Source organism: Camelus dromedarius, chromosome 31 (genome assembly GCF_036321535.1).
Source record: "Camelus dromedarius isolate mCamDro1 chromosome 31, mCamDro1.pat, whole genome shotgun sequence".
NCBI lineage: Eukaryota > Metazoa > Chordata > Mammalia > Artiodactyla > Camelidae > Camelus > Camelus dromedarius.
Genome location: NC_087466.1, coordinates 1,078,304 through 1,090,982, shown reverse-complemented (window position 1 = coordinate 1,090,982; position 12,679 = coordinate 1,078,304). Strand labels below are relative to the sequence as shown.

General features: G+C 49.0%; 1 pseudogene; it reads left to right on the top strand.

Moving 5' to 3' along the window:
- The window catches only part of LOC135319719 (insulin-like growth factor 1 receptor), a 54,425-nt pseudogene that overhangs the window by 18,548 nt on the left and 23,198 nt on the right, over nucleotides 1–12,679 (top strand).

Below are 12,679 nucleotides of genomic sequence, written 5' to 3'. Positions count from 1 at the left end.
AAGCGGATACAGTGGGGCCCGTGGCCAGTTTTGAGTGCTCATTACCCTCACGATCTGTCTCTGTTGGGCCCTGTAAGTGCTAGGAGCCTGCTTTAAGGTTTCTTGGGAGAGCCATCTCTCACAGAAGCGGCTGTTGGAAGAGCCACGCCCCAGCTTCTTGGGCGCCTCACCTGCGTCTGGGGTATAGATGTTCTTGCCCTGGTGATTCCAGGCAGTCCCTTTTCTGTCCTGCCCTTCTAAGCTCTACTGAGACCCATGTCAGGGATGCTGCCCCTGTCATGGGCAGGGCCTTGGGGAGGCCACAGGTGGTCACCGCTGAGTGGGAGGCAGGGCCAGGCTGGAAAAGACCTCCAGGGCTGTGACATAGACAGTCCCCTCTCAGAAGAGGAGGGACCTGGGGGTCCAAGTAAGTGCTGGCTGCTGGCATCTTTCCTTTTATTCCACAGTCACAGGGGGTCAGAAGAGCCACCACCACAGGCCTATGAGCCCCCTCTGCCCACCTCCCTGGGCCTGCACCCAACACCATCGATCTGTGGAGCAGATGGCACTGACATTCTGATGCAGCAGCCATGGTGCTGCTGAGCCAGGGGCTGGGGCGTTAGTTTGCCTCCGGGAACCATTAAGAAACCACTTCTAGCTGGGAGGCAGTTTGCATGGTGAGTCTGAGGTTTGCAGTGCAGAGAAAGCATAGTAAAAAACGAGGAAGGGAATCCCTGTGTTATTTGTTGGTTCTCATCCAATGCACCTGATTAGCTCCTTTTACTCCAAGGTTAAGATTTTTCTTTTCTTTCTCTTACTCTAACCTAAGTCATAGAAGAGACAAGAGGGGGAGGCCCTCATGTATAAGCCAAGTTTCTCTCTTCCTTGCAGACCCAAAAGGAAGCAGAGGGAGGTCATGCAGGCCACCAGCACCACCATATCCAGCTGAAACAGGAACACCACCGCGGTGGACACCTACAACACCACAGGCCCAGAAGAGCTCGAGATGGAGTACCGTTTCTTTGAAAGCAAAGTGGACAAGGAGAGAACTGTAATCTCTAACCTCTGTACCCTTTCGTTTTGTACCGCATCAGTATCCACATCTGTAACCACAAGGCTGAGAAGCTGGGCTGCAGCACCTCCAACTTTGTCTTTGAGAGAACCATGCCTGCAGGTATGGTGTGATCCAGCTCTCACCATTGCCAGCTCACTCACCACAGAGGGGAGAGGATCGTGAATTACAGACACCTTAGTCTCAGTCTTGTTTATTAAGGAACAGGTGATCATCTGCACCAGCTTGGTGGCCCAGCAGCCTGAGGGGTAGAGTTCTTTCATAGTGACACGACTCCCCGCTCCCATTCTCTCCACACAGAGTGCTCAAGAGCAGGGAGCTCGATTCAGGGTCAGCTGTTTTCCTCCTGGTTGGTTCACGTTGAACATTCCCACGGCCCTCTTACCCTCATTTGTGCACAGGGAGTTTGCCAGGTCCCTCCTGAGTTCTCAGAGATGCAGCGGAGTCCCCAGTTAGCTGTCTCTATTAGTGCGATCAGAGCAATCCTCCAGGTCAGCTCCTGGAGCAGCCTTTGGTCCTCCTTGTTTGGTCTTCACCTTCCCCTTGTAAGTTAGAAGCTGCCTGTGGCTCAGCCAGCCACCCACCCACCTTTAAGGATGGGTAACTGCCCCATCCGCTTCCCTGTGGAATTGGCAGGTATGCAGAGCACAGAGTGACTGCAGCCTGGGAGTGGGGCCTCCTTGGCACTGTTCTGGCACCTGCGTGCAGCTGCCAGCCTCCCCGGCCTCCGTCTCCTCCCCTCCCAAGAGAGATGCAGCCCAGCTGATTTCTCAGAGCCTTTCCCAGCTGGAACTTGCAGTGACTTTTGCTCACCACTTGGTGTATTGGTTTAAGCAGCAAAAGCAAGGGAGCGAGAACCCCAGCCTCATCGGCAGCTGGAGGAGTGGCTGATGGACAGCTTCCCAGCAGCTTCCTGCAGGCGGGCTCGTGGACGGTCCTTTGTGCCTGCACAGAAATCACATCTGCCGTGTGTGGAAGCAGAGTGCAAGGGGCCCGTGTCCCGGCCTGGCGGCCGGGAGTGGCTTCTTCTGCTCTGTCAGCACCGTTTAGATGCTGCTTGGCTTTGATGGCATCATGTAGAAGCCAAGTATCAGAGAGAAGGGACTCAGGTGGCTGAGATTTTCCTCCTATACTTGATAGTAGGCTTTCCTTTGAAGGGACAGGAGGGTTGGGGCAGGGGAGACTAGATTGCTGGGTCACTAGACTGACAGGTCACTAGAGTCCTCCAATTCCAAAACCCCTGCTGTGGGCACGCGGCCGGTCAGGAGGCGTTGACACGGCCGCTGCCCGCAGTCCTGCGTGCTAGGAGCAAGGGGTACTCTTAGGTTAGCCCGGTGTTTCTTTGTCCCTCCCTGAGGGCCAGAATCCAGCTTTATCACGTGTTTCAGTTGTTGCACAGAAGGAGCAGATGACATTCCTGGACCGGTGACCTGGGGGCCAAGGCCTGAGAGCTCCTTCAGTTTAAAGTGGCCAGAACCTGGGAATCCCTGTGGAGCGATTCTAATGTAAGAGATAAAACATGGACCACACGTCGAGGTGAGACGGGGCAGTGGCCCGTATCCAGGTGCGCTTCCGTCACAGGCGACAGCGGAAGTTAGGCTGTGACATGGAGCACCTCCTGGTTAGCTTAGGACCTTAAACAATAAAATGAGGAGATAAGTCCGTGAGGATTTAGACCCTTCTACCTGTTCCACGCTCCTTGAGGGATTCTCAGAGTGTGCCAGGAGCTGGCTTATTCTCGCCCTCAAGGCACTCCTGTGTTGCAGAAAATGATTTTTCAGTCTAGACTAGATTCGGCTTGATGATTTAATCTTTCTGGAACTCTTTGATTAAAAAGATAAGGTTTGGTTAACTTGGGTGTGCTGAGTTAGAGGGCTGCCACGGTGTAAGTCTTGGTTTTTCCCCTTTTACTGCAAATCGGGGTCACTGTTAGGTGGGAAGTCGCCTGTTACTCACATGTTTGTGGGAAACTGACACATGTGTTTTATTTCCCCAGGATCGGCGGGGATGTGTGTCCTGACAGGAGCACAGGAAGTGTGCAGGGGCCAGGCTAAGCCGGCTCACCAGGGGAGCTACACGGCCCGGATCCAGGCCACCTCTCTCACTCTGCAATGGGTTGTGGACCAATCCTGTGTTCTACGTCCAGGCCAAAAGTAAGGCTTGTGGAGGCAGTAGCTGGAGAAACCGAAAACAAGTGGGGCCAGGACTGGGGAGGCCTGGGTCGTTGTGGCCCTCTGATTTTCTGACTTCTGTGGGCCAGCTTTCAGAAGCCGGCACCTCATCTGAGAGCCCAGGCTGGGGACCTGTGGTGCTTGGAGTCCCACACCTTATCTGATGGGCTAGGAGAGGGTCTGAGCCCCTCTTTTGATGGAGTCAGCAAGGGGCCTTTGCTCTCAACTTGGTTTATGTCCAAAGCATTTTACAAAGCACTGTATTGAACATTCTGCCTCCTGCCTTGTCAGGGATGCTGGTTGGGGCTCAGGCTCAGGGCTTAGAATCCCAAGGGGTGGAGACCTGGGAGGGCATCTGGTCCCACTGCTCTGGGCCAAGAGTCACTGTGACAGCACCCCAGGCTGAGGCATGGCCCCCTTCATTGCTCATTGGTAAAATACAGATGCACTTTTAAAGCAGCAACACACAATGAAAGCACACAGTGCTCAGCGCTTGGCACAGAGACTGGGCCATGTTGTGAGTTTATGCTCAAACCATGGCCAAGACAGAATTCTTTGCACGTCCTTGAAGCTTACTTTACACCTAATAGTTTGTATCTCTTAACCTCCTCCCCCTACACTGCCCCCTCTCTCCCCTCACTGGGAACCGCTAGAGAAATTTATTTTTGAGTATGGTGTTACGTGGGGCTCCAAGTTCATTGAGTGTCACCTGATAATCACATGAGCCTGGGTCTACGTCCTGGGTCTCTATTTGTTCCTTTGGTCTATATTTAACTCCACCAATATCACACCGCCCTTGGCTGAGACCCCCAACTTACCAACACAGGTGAGGCAGAGCACCGCACAGGCCAGGGGCAGGGGCTCAGGGCTGGAATGGCAGAAAATCTGGAATTGTAGAGAGACGGGCCCAGGGTCAAGCTGGCTGAAGCCAGGAGCCCTGCCCCCGAACAGGTCTTGGGGGATCTGGCAGGGAGGGGAGGAGACCTCAGGAATCTCTGTGCGCTAAAGTTGGATTTACCACCCTGGCTCTTCCTTTAGCCTTCTCTGTGCCATTTATTTTTCCATGCCTCAATTGGCCCATCTGTAAAATGGGAACTCTGTGTGAGGGACTCCATGGAGACCTGCGTCCCATTGCTGCCGATGACCACCGTGGGGTCTGGGCGAGCCTCCGCTCCCCTTTGGGGCTCCATTTCACCAGCCATAAGATGAGGGGTTTGGACGGGGCAGGCTTTAGGGATTCTCTCTTCAAGCTGCGATTCAGATAAGCCTCAACTTGAGCTCAGGAGATGTGGGTTCTGTGACCTTGACCAAGGCCCTTCACCTTTCTGAGCTGCCTCAGTTTCTTCACCTGCAAAATGGGGACCACATAGGTCCCTACCTCAGAGGATGGGTGTGGAGCTCTGAAACAATCCACATAGAAAACTGATCCCACAGGAGCTGCCCAAGGACCACCAGTTCCTGTTAGTAGAGGGAGTCAGTGCAGAGCTCAGGAGTCAGACAGCCTGCGCTGGGATTCAGAACCACCAGGTGGGCACATCCCTGGAAAAGTTACATCTCGCTAGGCCTCAGTTTCCTCAGCTGTAGAATGGGGATGATAACAGTTCCATAGGATTGATTACAGTCTATGAGGATGAAAGACAGAACCATGTGACACGCTGGCACCCAAACCTGCCAGAGGTGAGGCTGAAGATGCGGGTGCTGAGAAAACAGCTCCAAGCAGATACATCAAAGCCCTTTGACCCCCAGCTCTCCACATGGACATACCCTCCTGGTGTGGATCCCTCAGTTCTCTGGCTCTGATGTCCTCATCTCAGCCAGAAGGTTCAGGATCTTGTAGGGGCCACACACCTCTCAGTCCTGGGAGCCCCTAAATCCTGCAGTTATTAGCCTCCCCATTTCAAGCCCCAGCAGTGATGTTCACCTAAGGTGATTACCTGGATCTTGACCAAAATTAGGGGGAGGGGAACTGGGGACCCCTGTGACCACCCTCCTCAATCCCTGTCATCCTTAGGGCCAAGGAACTTAGAGCACCCTGGGAGGAGGCCGGATTTGGTGCTGGAATAGGAAAGCTTGGATCTGCTGCAGACTGGCTGAGTGCCTCCAGGGGGCCTCCGGCCCTCTGGGCCTCAGCATCCTCCCCTCTGAAGTGGGGAGATGCCACCCTCTGGCTTGAATGGTCAGGGAGCTCTGGGAAAGGGTCCCAGTCACAGTAGGTGCTAAGTCATGTCAGCATTCTCCACTCCCCTAGAGAGGGAAAAAGGGGAGTCTGCTCATGTCCAGAGCTCTGCGTGGTGTGTGTGCCCGCTGGCACTGGGAGTGTGGGGAGGGCCAGCTGCCAGCCTGAGGCAGGTTTGAAGGAACATCTTGGTGTATCAGGAGCTGAAACTCTGGCTACAAGCTCTGCCTTCATAGCCGCTCATGTGGGTTGGAATCCCTGCAGGATAGCTGAGCAGTGACCCTGGAAGTCCAGGGACATGAGCTGCCCCGTCACCCCCTCACCTTGCAGGCAGTGGACATGATGGACATAGTTGTCCTGGTCATCACAGTTCAGATGGTCCCTGTCACAGTTCACCATCAGGATGGCTTTACCCACCAGGCCCCCAAACCCACTGCCGCTGCCAATGGCAAAGGAGAGCTTGTGGTGGGGTCTCAGACCAGACCAGCACCTCCCTCCCCCGTGTCCCCCTGGCCAGCCTCCAAGCCCCATCTCTTCATCCTCACACCACCCTCTGAGGATAGGTCCACTCCTGCTCAAAAAATGGAAATGGCTCCCTAGTGCCCACACCGTCAAGTCCAACTACATGGCTGTCTTTCATGGATGTCCATGTTATGTCTGCAGCCAGCATCCTCTTTCCATAGGCCATTTCCTGACTGTAAGATCCATTCCTCCCTCCAGACCTTGGTCCTTGCTGTCCCCGCACCTGGAATGACCTCCCTTTGGCATCGCTCTGGAGCCCAGCTCAAGTAGACTTCAAGTGAGTCCTTGCTCACAAAACCCATCCTGACCCTTCTCTGAGCTCCCAATGCTCCAAGTGCCACCACAGTCCAGCCCAGAGCTCGTAGTTTCATCCTTGGTAGGTTTCCCTTTTCACCTACATCAGGGGCTTGACATACTACTGGCCAAGGGCCACATTTAGCTCAGCCACTGCCTGTTTTTCTAAGTGGAGTTTTATTGGGACACTGTCACATCCCTTTGTTTCCGTGTTGCCTGCAGCTCTCATCCCACAGTGGCAGAACCAAGTCATTCAGCGGAGACAGCATGGCTCTCAAAGCCTGAAATACTTACTAGCTTGCTCTTGGAGAAATGTTTGCTGCCCCCAGACTAGATTGAAAATCCAGAAGGATTCCCTTCAAAGGAAGGTTTGGGCACCAATGTGACTGAAAGTTCTTGGTGATGGTTTTTCTCCCAGTGAAAGGCCCCCAGCCATGCCTGGCTCCTCTTTGCCCCCCCTGACCTTGGCATCAGCCGGGAGGCAGGGGGATACCTGAGGGGCCTCATCCCTCTTAACCCAGCCTAGAGCAGCTCCAAACTCCATCCCCCTTTCTGGGCCCAGCCAGAAACCCCCTGCCTTGTCCACAAAGCCCCTAACCTGCCTGACTTCACAGTTCAGGTCACAGTCCAGGGCTGTGTCTGCAAGGGGAGGGCAGAGGGTAAGTCACGACAGGGTTCCCAGGAGCCCAGCACAGGCCCATGGCCTCCAGCTTCTAACCTTTCTCAGGACCCATCTGGGGCCAGGCAGACAAGTCATTCCCAGGAAGACACTGTCCAGAGGTGAGAGCATCTGGAGCCCCCCCCCCCACCCTGGGCTAGGGGCTCAGGGGCCTTGGGGAGGAAGAAGGGTCAGAGCAAAGGTCAACTGCTACCCCCTCCAGGAAGCCTTCCCTGAACTCAGTCTCTTCTGCATCCCTACAGTCCTCACTGTCTGGGATGTGCCCTGTACGGAGCCTGGGTCACCCTGGATGCCCCTGGTCTGTTTGGAGCTGCTTCATCTCTTTGGGATGGGGCAGTGAGCCTGGACTCTGGTGTCAGTCGTGGATGTGAATCTGGGCTGGCACCTGCTGGCTTGTGGCTTCTCTGAGCCTCAGCTTCTTCCCAATTCCCAAACCTCTTCCCACCTTCTTGCTCTTTCTTCCTAGAAACGTGGGGAGATTTTACAACACCAATGAAACATTTCACCAGGAGGAGAGAGAGAGACTCTGAGAGAAGACCCCCAGCCCCCAGTATAGAGAGAGAATTTGAAATGATTTTTAGTCGTGTGAAATGACACCCGATCACCATGCAACAGGGTATGAATCTCAAAAACCTAACGTGGGGCAAAAGAAGTCCAGCCCCAAAGGACGTGTGTAATATGATTCCATCCATAGAAAATTCAAATATAGGCCAAAATAGACTATTATTTGGGTACGCATATTCAGATGATAAAACCATAAAGAAAAGCATGAAATACTCATCACAAGATAGTGGTTACCTCTGTGGGAGGGAGGGTCTGTGATCAGGGAGAAGCTTGGGGGCAGGGTGTGCTTTGGGGTGCTGGTCACATTCCATGTGCTGTCCAAGTGTTTGCTTTGTATCTTCATTAATAGATGCACACACATAAAATAAAGCTTTGTGCACCTTTCTGTATGTGTATTTTCTTTTTTTAATTAAAAAATTGTAACTGAAATATAACCAGTTCACAGTGTTGTCAGTTTCTGGTGCACAGCCTAATGCTTCAGTCATACATGTACATATGTATATTCCTTTTCGTATTTTTTCATTATAGCTTATTACAAAATATTGAATATAGTTCCCTGTGCTATACAGTAGAAATTTGTTTTTTCTGTATGTGTATTTTCCAGTGAATGAGAATGTGTTTGTGTTCTGGGAGGGGGAGGCAGAGAGATACCCGACCTCAATCCTAACAAAAGGAAGGCAAATTAAAGCAATGGTGAGAATCTGACCTCTCAGATTGTCGAAAATGGAAAAGGTTGATAATGTACAGTGTTGGCAAGGCACTTCCAAATGTTGTTGGTGGATGTGTAAATTTGTATGGTCTTTTTTGAAGAGCCATTTGGAAATGTCTACCAGAATTTTAAATGTACGAGGCCTATAACTCACCGGGATCTACTTCTAAAAATGCCTGCTGCACACAGAAAACAAAACATGGTTACCAAAGGGCACGGGGTGGGAGAGGGATAAATTAGGAGTTTGGGATTAACAGATACACATGACTCTATATAAAATACCTAAACAATAAGGTCCTACTGTAGAGCACAGGGAGCTATATTCAACTTCTTGTAATGACATATAATGGGAAAAATCTGAAGAGAAGTATATATGTATTTGTTTGTTTATTTTTGCTTTTATTTATGTAGCTTGGGTAGACTGCCCTAGAAGAAGGTTACTGAGAAGTATGTTAGATAATGTTTATGTTTTCTAATGAGAGACTTAGTGTCTTGTCATATTTAAGTCTTTAAGCCATTTTGAACTTATTTTTGCGTATGGTGTGAGGGGTATTCGAACATCATTGATTTGCATGCAGCTGTCCAGTTTTCCTACACCATCTGCTGAAGAGACTGTTCACACTCCATTATATGTTCTTGTCTCCTTTGTCAAAGATAATTTGAGTGAAAGTTCGTGGGTTTATATCTGGGCTCTATCCTGTTCCATCGATGCGTAGGTCTGTTTTTGTACCAAGACCGTGCTGGTTTGATTGCAGCTCTGTAGTAGCGTGTGAAGTCTGGGAGGGTTATCCTTCCTGCTTCGTTCATTTTCTCCAATAATGCTTTGGTAATTCTGGGTCTTTTGTGATTCCGTGTAAGTTTTAGGATGATTTGTTCTAGTTTTGTGAAAAATGTCCTGGGTGATTTGATAGGAATCTGTAGGTTGCTCTGGGCAGTATGGCCATTTTAACAAAATTAATTCTTCCAATGCAAGGATCTGGGCCATCTTTCCATTTCTTTATGTCTTCTTTAATTTCTTTCATCAGTGTTTTGTAGGTCTCCCCATGTAAGTCTTTCATTTCCTGGGTCAGATTTATTCCGAAGTTTTTTTATTTTTTTGAAAGCAGTTTTAAAAGAGATTATTACATTTGTGTAATAAATGCCACTGGTTTCTGTATGTTGATGTTGTGTCCTGCTACCTAGTTGAATTCTTTTATTAGCTCAAGTTATTTTTGTGGGGAGCCTTTAGGGTTTTCCACATACAGTATTATGTCATCCACATATAGTGACAGCTTTACCTCTTCTCTTCCAGTTTGGATCTCTTTTATTTCTTTTTGTTGTCTAATTGCTCTACTAGGACTTCCAATACTGTATTGCATAGAAGTGGTGAGAGTGGGCAACCTTGTCTTGTTCCAGATGTTAGTAGACAGGCTTTCAGCTTCTCAGTGTAGAGTATGATGCTGGCTGTAGGTTTGTCATAAATAGCTTTTATCATGTTGAGATATGTTCCCTCTATACCCAGTTTAGTAAGACCAGGGGCTTAGTGTGTTCAGAGGCCTGGGAAAATGGCAGCAGCAGTAGTGGTGGCGGGAGGAGAGGGGCTACCCCTTGGCCAGCCAGTCATTTGCTCCTATCACCCCCTGTGGCCTGGCTTTGGGGTGGCCTAGCTGCCCCAGGATCATTGGATCCAAGTCTGTAGGTCATTCTGCTCCGAGGAGGCTGGCATAGTGTGGTCAGGGAGCAGGGGCGGTGAGGGCGGGAGTGAGGCTGCCCTGTGCAAGCTCTTGCATTTATCCCCATCTCCCCAGGGGCCTGGCCTTGTGGCAGCGTCTGCTGCCCCAGGGTTGCAGGACTCACCTGTTTAGGTCAGCCTGTTTCCTGGAGGCCTGTACGATTTGATCAGGGAGAGGGGAAGACTGCAGTGGTGGCAGCTGCGAGGGCGGGAGAAGAGGGGCTGCCCTGTGCCAGCCTGTGGATTTGCTCCCATCTCCCCCATGGCCTGGACTGGGGGTGGCCTCTGCTGCCCCAGGTTCCCTGGAGGCACGTCCTCAGGGCAGCCTGCTCCTTAGAGGAAGGTGCAGTGCTCTCAGCGGGCACTGTTTGGGCACGAGCAAGGACTTCCAAAGGACTGGGTTCTAGCCTAGGGTAACTGACTCTCCTTCCCTTTCTTCTCTTGCTCCCTAAGGCGTTGGCTGTAGTGGTGTTTCCGTTATAGGATATTACTAGATATTGAACTTAGGTAGGTCTCTGTGCTACACAGAAGAAAAAAATTTTTAAGTCAGTCTCCCTCTCTTTCTCTCTATATTATATATATATATATTATATATATATAGCGGCTACCATATGTAAATCTCAAACTCCCAAATGTATCCTTTTCCACCCCCTTTGCCTGGTAACCATGAGATTGTTTACTATGTGTACAAGACTGTTTCTGTATTGTAGATGAGTTCATAGTGTCCTTTTCCTTTCTTTTTCCTTTTTCTTTTTTTTTTTTTTTGTTTAGATTCCACATATGAGTGATATCATATGGTATTTTTCTCTTTTTGGCTTGCTTCATTTAGAATGATGTTCTCTAGGTCCATCCACATTGCTGCAAATAGCATTTTATTCTTTTTCATGGCAGCGTAGTATTCCACTGTATAAAACTACCCCAATTTCTTTACCAGTCATCTGTTGCTATATTTAGGTTGGTTCCATGTCTTGGCTGTTGTATAGTGTGGTGCTGTGAACATTAGGGTGGAGGTATGTTTTCACACTGGAGTTCCCTCCAGATATATACCCAGAAGTGGCATTGCTGGTTCATGTGGTAAGTCTGTTTTTAGTTTTTTGAGGAATTTGCATACTGTTTTCCATCATGGCTTCACCAAACTACATTTCCTAGCAACAGTGTAGGAGGCTTCGTTTTTCTCCACACTCTCTCCAGCGTTTATCATTTATGATGGCCATTCTGACGAGCTTGAGGTGATACCTCATTAGAGGTTTGATTTGCGTTTCTCTGATAATTAGAGATACTGAGCATTTTTCCATGTGCCTACTGACCATTTGTATGTCTTCATTGGAGCAATGCATGTTTGGATCTTCTGCCCATTTTTGGATTGGGTTCTTTGTGTTTTGTTATTATATCGCGTGAGCTGTTTCTATATTCGGGAAAATCAGCCTTTGTCAAATACTTTCTCCCATCCTGTAGGTTGTCATTTAATTTTGCTTATGGTTTCATTTGCTGTGGAGAAGCTTGTAAGTTCAGTTAGGTCCCGTTTGTTTATTTTTACTTTTATTTCTATTGCTTGGGTAGAGTGCTGTAGGAAAATATTGCTGAGAAGTATGTGAAATAATGTTTTGCTTATATTTTCTTCTAAGAGACTTGTGTTGTCTTCTACTTGAGTCTTTAAACCATTTTGCATTTGTTTTTGTGTATGATGTGCGGGAGTATTCTAACTTCATTGATATGCGTGCAGCTGTCCAGTTTTGCCTACACCATTCGCTGAAGCTAAAGTCGTCTTCACTCCATGGCATGTTCTTGCCTCCTTTGTCCAAGATGAATTGACCGAATGTTTGTGGGTTTATTTCTGGGCTCTCTATTCTGTTCCATTGATCTGTAGGTCTGTTTTTGTACCAATGTCATGCTGGTTTGATTGTAGCTCTGTAGTAGTGTCTCAAGTCGGGGAGGTTATTCCTTCTGCTTCATTCTTTTTCTTCAGTAATGCTTTGGTCATTCTGGGTCTTTAGTGATTTTGTATGAAGTTTAAGATGATATGTCCTAATTTTGTGAAAAATGTCCTGGGTGATTTGCTAAGAATCTGTAGTTTGCTCTGGGTAGTATGGCCGTTTTCATAATATTAATTCTTCCAATGCAAGAACCTGGGCTATCTTTGCATTTCTCTAGGTAATCTTTTAATTTCCTTAGTCAGTGTTTTCTAGGTCTCCGCATATAAGCCTTTCACTTCCTACGTCAGATTTATTCCTGAGTCTTAATTTTTTGGATGCAATTTTAAAAGGGATTATTACTTTCATTTATCGAAAAGCCACTGATTTCTGTATGTTGATGTTGTATTCTGCTATGTTGCTGCATTCTTTTATTAGCTCTAGTCATTTTTGTGCGTCCCCTTTAGGATTTTCCGCATATAGTATTATGTCATGCACATATAGTGACAATTTTACCTCTTGTCTTCCAATTTGGATGTCTTTTATATCTTTTTCTTGTCTAATTGCTCTACTAGGACTTCCAAAGTATATTGAACAGAAGTGGTGAGAGTGGGCATCCTTGTGTTGTTGCAGATTTTAGCAGACAGGCTTTCAGCTTTTCATTGTAGGTTATTATGGTGGCTGTAGGGATGTTATAAATGGTTTTTATTATGTTAAGATATTTTTCCTCAATTTGACTTTGGTAAGGCCAGGGGCTCGGTGTGGTCAGGGGGCTGGGAGGATGGCAGCAGCAGTAGCGGTGGCGGGAGGAGGAGGGGGCTACCCCTTGCCAGCCAGTCATTTGCTCACATCTCATCTGCAGTTTGACCTGGGGGCGGCCTCTGCTGCCCCA